The 13240-nt window shown below is 41.3% G+C and overlaps 1 pseudogene; it reads left to right on the forward strand.

The window, feature by feature from the left end:
* The first annotated feature begins 1677 nt into the window (after positions 1–1677).
* LOC140209724 (UDP-glucuronosyltransferase 2C1 pseudogene) lies at positions 1678–11606 on the forward strand (annotated as a pseudogene).
* Positions 11607–13240: the final 1634 nt, after the last annotated feature.

Genomic DNA, 13240 nt, shown 5'->3' on the forward strand with positions numbered 1-13240 from the left:
ATTTCCCTTGAAATAAGTGCTAACATTGCATTTGCTTTCTTTGCCACAGACTCAACCTGTAAATAAACCAGGGAGTCTTGCACGAGGACTCGTAAGTCCCTCTGCAACTCTGATGTTTGAACCTTCTCCCCATCTAAATAATATTCTGTATTATTCCACCTTTTATCAGGATGCATTATTGTACATTTCCCAACACTGTATTCCATCTTCGACATTTTTGCACATTCTTCAAATTTGTGTAAGTCCTGCTGCAATCACTTTGCTTTCACAGCACTGCCTACCCCTCCACCAATCTGTGAATCATCTGCTAACTGTGCCACAAATACATCAATTCCATTATCCAAACCATTGACAAACAATGTGACAAGTAGCAGTCCCAATACTGACTCCTGAGGAACACCACATGTCAACGGTACCCAAGCAGAAAAGGCCCTGCTCGCTGGCTGCATCCTACCTGTCAGACATTCCTCTATCCATGCCAGTGTCTGTCCTGTAATGCCCTGGATCTTGTCTTGTTAAGCAGCCTCATGTTTGGCACCTTATCAAATGCGACTGAAAATCCAAGTAAATGACATCCACTGCCTCTCCCTTGGTCATTCTGCTTGTTACTTCCTCAAAGAGCTCTAAGAGATTTATCAGGCAAAAGTTCCCTTCACAGAAACCATGCTGACTTTGACTTTATTTTATCATTAGTTTCCAAGTACCCCAAAAGCTCATCCTTAATAATAGACTCCAACAATTTCACAACCACTGAGATTTAGCTAACTGTCCTGTAATTTCCTTTTTTTTCTGCTTACTCCCTTCTTAGAGTGGAGTGACATTTGCAATCATCCAGTCCACCAGGGTCATTCCAGAATCAAGTGATTCTTGAAAGATCATGACCAATACATCCGTTATCTCTTCACCAACCTCTTTCAGGACACTGGGACGTAGTCCATCTGCTCCAGGTGACTTATCCACCTTAAGAACTTTCAGTTTTCCTGGCATTTTTTTGTTTATAATAGCACTCCCGCTCCCTGACAATCACAGACGTCTATCACACTGCTAGTGTCTTCCACAGTGAAGACAGATGCAAAGTACCCATTAAATTCACCTGCCATTTCTTTATCTCCCAATAATACCTCTTTAGCATCATTGTCTCGTGGTCCAAAATCTCTTTATTTCATTGCGCTACTGATACATGTGACCTGTGCTTCTCCCTCTCAAACAGCAGTATGAATTCAATCATATTATGATCACTGCCCTGTAAGGGTTCTTTTACATTATAATCTTTGTTATTCATTATAAATGTAAATTATTTGGATTATGAATGTACATGACATGTTTAACAGCTCTAGTGCAATTACAGAGTTTTCTGGGCTTCTTGATAATGAAGCAAGTTATAGTGAATTCCAGGGATCACTTCGAGAGATGGGCGGAGGAACGGCAAATGTAATTTAACTTACATAACTGTGAGATGATGCATTTGAATCAAGCTTTTAGTATTGCAATTTTTGAAACCAAAACACTGTTCAAACAACTTGAAAGTGCAAACTTTGACTTAATACTTACAGATCCTGTTCTTGGTACTGGACCAATGCTTTCTCATTATTTAAAAATCCCGCAGGTGTACAATGTTCAATGGCAGATAAGTGAGGAAGCCCATTTCTTCTCTGACCCATCACCACTTTCCTATGTCCCAAAACCTGGCTCACAATTGACAGATAATATGAATTTTATCCAAAGAGCAGGTAACTTCATGCTCAATCTTGATCAACTGGTGTTTGCAGAATTTTATGTATACCCAATTTATAATGAAATCTGTAATCAATATCTGGGACCAGACACAGACATTCAAGCACTTCTCTGAGGGCTGATGTGTTGCTAATGAGGGTTGATTTTGTATTTGAATTCCCAAGACCCACCATGCCAAATATTGTGTACGTTGGAGGCTTCCAGTGTAAACCAGCCCGACCACTCGCAGCAGAGTCTGAAGAGTTTGTTCAAGGCTCTGGGAAGCATGAACTTTTTGTGATGTCACTGGGGGCATTGGTAGGTTCTTTGCCTAAGCAGATTAGAATGGAAATAGTTGAGGCTTTGCTCAAGTATCCCAGAAGGTTATTTGGAGATATGATGGGGAAATCCCTCCCAATATAGGTAATAATACACTACTGACAAAATGGATCCCTCAGGATGACCTTCTGGGACACCCCAACACACGAGTCTTCATTTCTCATGGTGGTTCCAATAGCATTTACGAGGCCATCTACCACGGGGTGCCAGTGATTGGCATGCCTCTTATTCATGACCAGTTTGACAATGTAGTCCGACTTGAATCCTGAGGTGCAGCAAGGGTACTTAAAGTTTCAACAATGCATTCAACAGATCAATTGCAGGCACTTAGAGGTGATAAATGACACACTTCAACAGGACAAATGAAGAAACTCTCTGCTCTCCACCGGGACCAACCAGAGTCGCCAATGAAGCGAGCCGTTTTCTGGATCGACCACGTTGCCTGGCACAAAGGAGCAGGGCACTTGCGCTCTGTATCCTACCGGCTGCCCTTGTACACTTACTACTGTGTGGAGGTGACGGTTTTTCTGTTGTCCATGTTATTCATGGTCACAGTGCTGGTGGTTGTAGCACTGAAGAATCTTTGTCATTTTGGATGTAGAAGAAAGCAGAAGACTGAGTAAGGTTAACCTACTTTATCTTGGGAGATGTAGTTTTATGTTTTAAAAAATTATTGAAGATGTTTTTCCTGCAGATAATCCATGGAACCTTATATTATGGAAATAATAATCAGGAGTAATAAAATAGTTGAAGCAGTGTTCCCAGACATTTTTCTGTTACTGCCCTCTGGGCTCTCCAAGCATATATCCAGTGCCCTCCTCTCTCTTTCTGGCTGGTACATATAAACTATTTAAAAAATTCCTTTATATGATGCACAGTTAAAGAGATTGGAACTTCAAATTCAAAGCAGTGACAAATAATTGCAAAAATTTTTGTTTTTTTCAAAGTGACAAATAAAATTATTTATTTATTTGATTACAGTGAAAGCAATTTTCATTCAGAATTTCAGCGTGTTCATTGGTAGTTCAGTTATTCACTGTAATTTCATTGTATTTTCATCTTTCTGTGAGATCGATGGGCTTCATGCAATGACAACAGCCTCTCAACATCAGGCTGGACACCACTCAGAAGGAGTTTCAGATCCCCAGGTTTGACATTAAAAGCAGTATACATTTCAATTTTACTCAAAAGAACTGACTGCAAACCTGATGGATACAACTTAAGTTAAATTCCCACATGATTCTGAGTTGTTTGAAGCCTGTTTCATGCCTCTGCTCATCAATAGAAAACAGACCTATACAGATGTACTAGTTGCTTCATGGACTGGGATGACAAACAAAAATGCAGGAAGTTGAGAAACTAAAGAGAGTAGTGGACTCAGACCAATATATCACAGGTACCTCCCAACCCACCATCAGGAGTATCTACAAGAAGCACTACCTGAAGAAGGTAACATCTGCCAATGATCCCTATAATCCGGGTCATGGCATTTTCTCTCAACTACCATTGGGCAAGTGGTTCACCCACACAACCAAGTTCAAGAACAGTTACAACCCTTCAACAAATCAGTTATTAAATCAACCTGTACAATCATAATCACTAGCTATGTACAACAACATGATCACATAGTATGGCAATGGCCTTCGTTAATTTTATTCTAATTGCAGTCGTTCTTGTAAAAAATGTATAATCTACATTGTTCATCTATGTTTTTCTTGTACATGTTGCATCTATGATGTTATGTGCCTTTGACTTTGCTGCAAGCAAGTTTCTCATTGCAACTCTACATACATGTATGTTTGGGTATGACAATAAACTGGACATTGACATTTTGAGTTCATTAGTGTTATTATATTGCTAAAATAGTGAATTTGTGCTGCAATATTTTCAATGAACCTCAAGACTAAAGATTATTTTAAAGACTTATTAGATCAGCATTATTTGTCTCAAAATCAAAATCTTGAATCTTACAGTGACTGACAAGCAACAAATGTGCAAAAGAAGATAAATTGTGCAAAGCAAAAAATATAATACCGACAACATGAGTTGTAAAGAGTCCTTGAAAGTGAGTCCATAGTTGTGGAATCAGTTCAGGGTTGTTCCTAAGATGCTGAGGCTGTGCCTTCAGGCTTCTGTACCTCCTCCATAATGATGTTGATGAGAAGAGGCTGTGGAATTCTGGAATGTTACATCTCTATTTGATTATTTAACTATTTTACATTCCTGTCGGACACCAGAATGAATATAGTGAACATAAATGCAGCGAAATGACTGAGACTGTCTTGAGGAAATTTGCAAGAAAGAAGGTGTCTAATGATTAAGATTCCATGACCAAGGGATTAAGCAGCTGCAGACACCATTGTCAATGGTGGAGTGCAGGAGACTTGCAGAAAATTGTTGTCAATGAAACAAAAGTGGAGATTTCTGGACTGTTGTGGGTCAGAAGAGTTTACGGAGGTGAGGAAAGGAAAGATCATGGAAGGATTTGAAAGCAAAGATAAAGTTAAACAACACAGAGAGGTAAAACATCAATGAACACAGGGGAGATAACTTGACAAATTTACTATCTGTAATAACTAAAAGTAAACAAGGCACTTCGTTCAGTGGTAGAGGAAGAAAACTTATCAGCGGGCACTTTGACACAGAAACAAAGTGGATGGCATAATACAATGATTTAATTGAAAAATGACTGAGGTTGAATTTCATGAGATCAGTAAAGGAAGAAAAGTTGACACAGAGGAAGAAGACAGTCAATCTGCCACAACATTGTAATGTGGACTGTGTAAATGATGGAAGGCAACTGTCCAGTTAGGCTGGACAAACCCAAGTTGTTTTCTCTGGAGCATCAGAACATGAGGGAAAATCTGAAAGTCATTTATAACATATTGAGATACATTGATAGGGTACACAGGCATATACATTTCCCGGGGTAGACGTGTTGAATAATGGAATACATGTATTTAAGGTGAGAGGAGGTAAATTCAAGAGAGATACACAGTACAGTTTGTTACACTTCCTCCCACTCTACTCCCTTTGCACTCATAACTAAATGGCCAGGTTCTGCTCCAGCTCCATCTACAAGTTTGCAGATGCTACCACTGTAGAGATCTATATCTCAAATAATGGTGTTTTAGTGTACAAGAAGTAAATTGATAGCTGGGGAAAATGGTGCCATGACAATACTCTTTCATTCAATGTCAGCAGAACAAAAGAACTGTTGTTTGACATCTGAAAGGAGGGCTATAAGCATGCTCTTGTCTACATCAAAGGTACTGAGGTTGAGAGGATTGAGAGCTTCAAGTTCTGAGGAACAAATATCACCAATAACCTGTCCTGCTCCAACCACACTTATGTTACAGCCAAGAAAACACACCAACGCCCCTCTTTCCTCTGATGGGATTCTTAATGAAGGGTCTTAGCAGAAAACGTTGATGTTTCTTATTCTCCATAGATCTTTCATATGGCATGAATGCTGCCTGAACGGCTGCATTTGCTCCCGCATTTTCTGTGTGTTGGTCTAAATAACAGGTGATCAGAGTTCAAACCTCTGCTATGTCATATCTGATGTACACATGGGAGATTAGAAGCTTCATGAGCCAAAATTTCCAGGAATCTTTTTGAATTCCTTGAACCCTCTTAATAAACTAGGATCAAAGTTACGTTAAAAGTTTGTTCATGCGATTCTGTGCCTGGAAATATGGAATTCCAGAGTCAAGGGTTTAAATTTAGGTTTAATTTGTGTTTCCCTGTGAATGTTGCTGACATGTGCCTGTAATGCTGCTTGAAGCCAAGTTTTTCATTTATGCCTGTGTATGATTATACAACCTCTTCTCCTCCATTTTCACACTGAATACCGGCGTGCCTCAAGGCTGTGTGCTGAGCCCTCTTCTGTAGTCCTTTATCACCTATGACTGCGTTCCTGTACACGGTTGTAACTCCATAATCAAGTTCGCAGACGACACCACAGTGGTTTGCCTGATCAGAGGGGATGACGAGACAGCCTACAGGGACGAGGTCCAGCACCTGGCCGCATGGTATGCCGATAACAACTTGGCCCTTAACACCCAGAAGACCAAGGAGATTATCGTGGACACCAGGCATGCTAGGAGCCACACTCATGTCCCCATCTACGTCAACGGAGCTGTAGTGGAGGGTGTATCAAGTTTCAAATTCCTTGATGTCCACATTCCTGATTTTCTCAGCTGGTACCTGAACTCCTCCATCCTGATCAAAAAGACGCAACATTACCTTCACCTCTGTCCCAGGATACTGACGGACTTTTACCGCTGTACCATTGAGAGCATACTCACCAACTGCATCTCAGTGTGGTATGGCAATTGTCCCGTATTGGACCGCAAAGCACTCCAGTGGGTGGTGAAAACTGCCCAGCGGATTATCGGTACCCAATTGCCCACCACTGACAACTTCCACCATAAACGCTGCCTGGGCAGGGAGAAAAGCATTTTCAAGCATGCATCTCACCCTAACCATGGACGTTTTACTTTCCTCCCATCCGGTAGGCGCTACAGAAGCCTCTGCTCTCGCACTAGCAGGCACAGGAAGAGCTTCTTCCCTGAGGCTGTGACTCTGCTGAACCTCTCATCACAGCACTAAGCAGTATTGCACCCATACTGGACCGTCTCAGTACTGTTATAATTGTATGCTGTAGCATTTACTTTTTCTTCGCAGTTATTTTGTAAGTAATACAATTCTTTTTCACTTTGGTCAGATGCTAATTGCATTTCATTGGCTTTGTATCTGTACTCTCACAATGACAATAAAGTTGAATCTAATTTAATCTAATGTACATACTTGTGCGTCTGGCAATAAGCTTGACTTCGACTTCTGCGCTGACTCAGGAGACACAAGCCAAACAACATTGTTCATACTGATAAAAACATTCGGCAGGACTGAAGAAAAAGTGAATGTATCACATTGAATATGACCCAATCTCCTAGACTTGTCTCCAAAGAGCCGAGAAATGCAGGTCACTTTTCGTTTGCTGAAATCACAACGACATGAAAGAAACACACACAAACTGCTTGTGGAACGCAGCAGGCCAGGCAGCATCTATAGGAAGAATTTCCAGCATCTGCAGATTTCTTCATGATTGCGGCATCAAAGAAAATCTTTCTATCACTCACGAGGTGTTCTTTATTAGTAAGTGTAAAATTGTAATTACTTCTCTAATCCTGGTTATTTTTGGGTACATTTTATAACCAGCTTGAGGCTGAGTATGTTGACAATGCATTTGTGTAGAAACATATTAAAATTACCAACTCCGGGAATATGTTAGGGAACGAAGTTCTGATTTCCAGTGCCCGCTGAGCTAGAGTTGACAATGTACGCTCCATGAAAGGATCTCATTCAGCACAGCCCATTCGGAAGTTGTACCTGCAACATCATTTCGAGGTTTTCAGGGAGGTAACAAGAGCTTGGATGAAGTTAGAGCAGTGAAGGTTGTCAATATGGAATCAATTTTGGACTTTACAAGGTCCTGTGTGGCAGGTGGATTTTGGAAGGTTTGGTCACATAGGATTCATGGGAGCTTGTGAGGTGGATTCAGAGTTATTTCGGTCGGAAGGAGAATGTCAATTCTCTGACTGGAGGGCTGTGACTAGTGTGGGGTCCCACCGATCTATGTCAGCATTTTTGGTATTTATTATAAATGTAGATTATTTTGGATATGAATAAACCTGATATGGGATATATTGTATGGGAATTCTCACTCAACTGCCGTTTTAGTTGCAGTTTACGTACTACCGTCGGCTGACGCAAATGTAGTTTGTGATGCTATTGTTTCGACCTTTGCTAAAATACGAACTCTAATGTGTTTGCTTTTGTTGGCTGTTACCGGGTATTTCAATCATGTTTCTCTCGAGGCAACAATACCAACTTTATATCAATATGTCAGCTACAGGGGGCATGGAGCACTGGACCTTCTGTTTGCAAAAGTAAAGGATGCATACATACCCTTCCCCTGCTTGGCAAATCTGATCACAACCTGGTCCTGTTAACACCCAGGTATTTAGCTCTTGTCCAGCGGCAGCCCATGTCACCAAGGAGTGTAAGGAGGTGGAAGCAACACACATGAAATGCTGGTGGAACTCAGCAAGCCAGGCAGCATCTATGGAAAAAAGTAAAGTTGACGTTTCGAGACTCTTCGGCAGGACTGGAGAAAAAAATAGATGAGAAGTAGATTTAAGAAGTGGGGGAGGAGAGCGAGAAACATAAAGTGGCAGTTGAAACTGGGAAGGGGAGAGATGTAGTAAATAGTTAGGAAGTTGATTGGTGAAATCGCAGTTAGAGCTAATCGGGCTTCCGTTTAAATCATTACAAGAAACTCGGAATCCAGGAGCTGATCAAAGTAAACTTAAGTTTAGACAGAAAGCAGCAGGAGACTGCATTACAAAGAGCAAGTCACTCGAGATAAACAGAAGGAAATCTAAAAGATTAATGTCTTTCGTTAAACAACATTTAAGCAATTCAGGTACTCTAAAAACCAGAGACCCCTAACTTAATGATAATGGTCCATGGCATAAAAAAGGTTGGGAGCCACTGGGTTAAATGTTTTTGTTGTGAATTTATAATGCTTACCAGTATTTTTTTAACAATTTTACTGCAGACTCAGTGTGATCCGCTTTTCTCAAGATGGGTAGACCTGGATGGAAAGACAGATTGCAGATTGCATCTGCTCTTGGTATTATTTTCATCACACTGACTTGTCCGGTTACCCAAGGGGCTAAACTATTGGTTATACCTGTGGATGGAAGTCATTGGATTAATATGAAAATTCTCGTAGAAGAGCTGAAACTTCGTGGACACAATGTTACTGTGATTTACTATTCTTCATCTTCACATATGAAGGAAAATCCTGATCTCTATCAATCCATTGTTACTCAAATTCATGAGAAATATCAGAAATCTCTGTCAATTATGATTGAAAGAATTGTGGAACTGTCATTGAAGAGGTTACAGAATGGTGGGACCATTTGGGACCATATGAAGTTCCGAATATTCATGAAGCATATTTCATATAAAGTTCACAAATGGAATCAAGCATTTGGTATTGCAATTTTTCAAAACACAACTCTGTTAAAAGAACTTGAAAGAGCAAATTTTGACTTAGTACTTACAGATCCTGCTTTTGGTACAGGACCAATACTTGCTCATTATTTGAAAGTCCCGCAGGTGTATAATGTTCGATGGCAGATGAGTGAGGAAGCCCATTTCCTCTATGCTTCATCACCGCCTTCCTATGTCCCAAATCTTGGCACACGTTTGACAGATAATATGAATTTTCTCCAAAGGACAGGAAATGTCATGAATAATTTTTTTCAGCTTCTGTTTAGGGAATTTGTTATATACCCAATTTATAATGAAATCTGTCATCAATATCTCGGACCAGATACAGACATTCAAACAGTTCTCATGGGGGCTGATGTGTTGCTGATGAGAGTCGATTTTGTATTTGAATTCCCAAGACCCACCATGCCAAATATTGTGTACATTGGAGGCTTCCAGTGTAAACCAGCCCGGCCACTGGCAGCAGAATTTGAAGAGTTTGTTCAAAACTCAGGAAAGCATGGAATTATTGTGATGTCATTAGGATCCTTTATTGATTCCTTGCCAAAGCAGATTACAATGGAAATAGCTGAAGCAGTTGCTCAAGTGCCCCAGAAGGTTATTTGGAGATATGATGGGGAAATCCCTCCCAATATAGGTAATAATACACTACTGACAAAATGGATCCCTCAGAACGACCTTCTGGGACACCCCAACACACGAGTCTTCATTTCTCATTGTGGTACCAATGGCATTTACGAGGCCATCTACCACGGGATACCAGTGGTTGGCATACCTCTTATTTTTGACCAGTTTGACAATGTAGTCCGACTGGAATCCCGAGGCGCAGCAAAGGTGCTTAATGTTGCAACCATGCATTCAACAGTTCTATTGCAGGCACTTAATGAGGTGATAAACGGCACATTTTATCGGGACAATATGAAGAAACTCTCTGCTCTCCACCGGGACCAACCAGAGTCGCCAATGGAGAGAGCTGTTTTCTGGATTGAGTACGTTGCCCGACACAAAGGAGCAGGGCATTTGCGCTCTGAATCCTACCGGCTGCCCTGGTACACTTACTATTGTGTGGATGTGATGGTTTTTCTGTTGTCCATGTTCCTCATGCTCACAGTGCTGGTGGTTGTAGCACTGAAGAAACTTTGTCGTATGGCATGTAGAAGAAAACAAAAGACTGAGTGAAGTTACCCTGTTTTGTGTTGGGATATTGTGTTTTATGTTCTTTATAATTACAGTAATTGATTTTTTTCCCCAGAAGTTAATCCATGGAACCTTCTTTCCAGAATTCATTGAATTTAGCAAAGGCTATCATGAGAATAAATCAGCTGTGATAGATATATTAAATAATAGACTTTCTGCTTTGATACGCACAAAATAATTGTAACTACCTGATTGACATTTGAATGGGAAAATAGGGGACGTAAGAGAGTAATGTGACCAGAGCTATACGGGAAAACAATGTACCGGAATTTATAGAAATTGATGTTGATGCCGCCAGGATGGAGACTCCCACAATGGAATGTGTGGTATTGTTCCTCCATTTTGTGTTTAACCTCAGTGTGGCAGCCGTGGGCAAACATGTCAGTGTGGGAATGGGAACATGGGAATTATACCTGCTGGCCAGTGCGAAACCAAAACTGTTGTAGTGAATGGCAAGAAAATGCTCAGAAAGAAGGTCTCAATCTCCATTGAGTCTCACTGCTGTAGTACAAGCTGCAGCAGATGAAATAAGGAAATCAAATGTATTCATTTGTTTTCCATTCCCCTTTTGGCCACTTTACTCCTTGTCTTCCCCTCCCTGCTCGCATGAACTGTCCATGACTTAAACCACCCCCAACTCCCACCTCCCCCCCAGTTCCCCACCCCCTTTCGTTTTTGCTCTGTGACCTGTTGTCCGCTCCCATCAGGTGCCATCTTCCTCAGGCCTTTGCCTCCTCCACCAATCACCTCCGATCTACTGACGTCATACCCTTTCTCTCACATCTCCCATGTTCCTGCAAATGTTCCCAACACCTTTAGTGTGTATTGCTCAAGATCTCCCCCATTTGCAGAAACCCTTGTGTCCACCCGGAGATGATAACTTTAAGTAATAGGGTTACATTTCCAGATGAGTAAAAGCACATTCACCCAATTATATTTTCTGAACAATAGCCGTGGGCATTATTATGCAAGTATCAGATTGCAGCTCGGATAATAGGGTGTTGATTACAGGTGGATAGGTACGGTACAATGCAGTTTCTGAGTCGGTTTTGCTGCATTTCCATTGGCTGGTTGATCTTGCATTGTGCAATCCCTTTGTTCATTATATATGTTTGTATGTTTCTTAGATACATAAACATCAGGCTCCATTGTACACTGTTGTGACCTCTATGTAATCCCGGCAATGAGATATAATAATGTATTTTTATTAGTAAAAGATATATAACTAATTCAGCTGATCTGTGAATAAAGAAATATTCTTTTGAAATGTAGTTGATTTTAAGGATCTTTGATTTCTGTCAAATTAGCTTTATTGCTCATCAATCCAAACAGCAGTTCGGTCTAAAAAATATGCAAGAAAGGTCAAAGATCACTGTCAAATGTATCTTTCTGCTGATTACAGTACAGAGTAAGTAGTTTTCAATGTGCAGGAAAATGCATTTACACATATCATCTGCAGACAAATGGGCAGAAATATCAAGTCATCTGAAGAGGAATGAGCCACACAGTTCCCTAAACCTGTTGAGTCACTCAGATTCGATCAATGTATTGTGTACATTAACCTTAACATGTTTGCTCAACGACAATCTATCAATGTTCATCAACCAATTATCCCTCTGGACCAGGGGTTCCCAACCCTCTTTATGCTGTGGATCAATACCTTTAAACAGGGGTTCTGCAGACCCCAGTTTGGAATCCAGCTCTAGACTAAGTAGCTGAAGTAACTTGAGTGGAAAGAGTTGCAAATATCATAAATTTCTAACATGCAAAATGATTACACTGGCATACCCCTCCTCGAACTTATATCCATTTGTATCTATACATCATTGTAATGTCAAGTTTCAATTGAACACAGGCCTAGGTGATGCAAATTGTCCTTATACTTTATCCTATCAGTCCTTAATTGTGGTTATATTTGCTCTAAGATGTGATACCCCAAAATGTAATCTGTCTAGAGCTTTTGTTTTGTTTGTCTGATATCTAATCTATTTTTAGCACTTAATCATTTAGTGCTTTGTGTACAATCCCACAATAATTAGTATTTATATACACAGTAGCCACTTTATTAGGTACATCCTGCAATGTTCAAAATGATAGGAGATGAACAGGACGGGGAGGGATGGAGCCAAGAGCTGGATAGTTGTTTGGCAAAAGGGATATGAGAGGATCATGGGACAGGAGGCCCAGGGAGAAGGAAAAGGGGGAAGGGGGGAAAACCCAGAGGATGGGCAAGGGGTACAGTCAGAGGGACAGAGGGAGAAAAAGGAGAGAGAGAGAGAAAGAATGTGTGTATATAAATAAATAACGGATGGGGTACGAAGGGGAGGTGGGGCGTTAGCGGAAGTTAGAGAAGTCAATATTCATGCCATCAGGTTGGACGCTACCCAGACGGAATATAAGGTGTTGTTCCTCCAACCTGAGTGCGGCTTCATCTTTACAGTAGAGGAGGCCATGGATAGACATATCAGAATGGGAATGGGATGTGAAATTAAAATGTGTGGCCACTGGGAGATCCTGCTTTCTCTGGCGGACAGAGCGTAGGTGTTCAGCAAAACGATCTCCCAGTCTGCGTCGGGTCTCGCCAATATATAGAAGGCCACATCGGGAGCACCGGACGCAGTATATCACCCCAGCCGACTCACAGGTGAAGTGTCGCCTCACCTGGAAGGACTGTCTGGGGCCCTGAATGGTGGTAAGGGAGGAAGTGTAAGGGCATGTGTAGCACTTGTTCCGCTTACAAGGATAAGTGCCAGGAGGGAGATCAATGGGGTGGGATTGGGGGGACGAATGGACAAGGGAGTCGCGCAGGGAACGATCTCTGCGGAAAGCGGGGGGCGGGGCGGGGGAGGGAAAGATGTGCTTAGTGGTGGGATGCCGTTGGAGGTGGCGGAAGTTACAGAGAATA

Source organism: Mobula birostris, chromosome 14 (assembly GCF_030028105.1).
Source record: "Mobula birostris isolate sMobBir1 chromosome 14, sMobBir1.hap1, whole genome shotgun sequence".
Classification (NCBI taxonomy): domain Eukaryota; kingdom Metazoa; phylum Chordata; class Chondrichthyes; order Myliobatiformes; family Myliobatidae; genus Mobula; species Mobula birostris.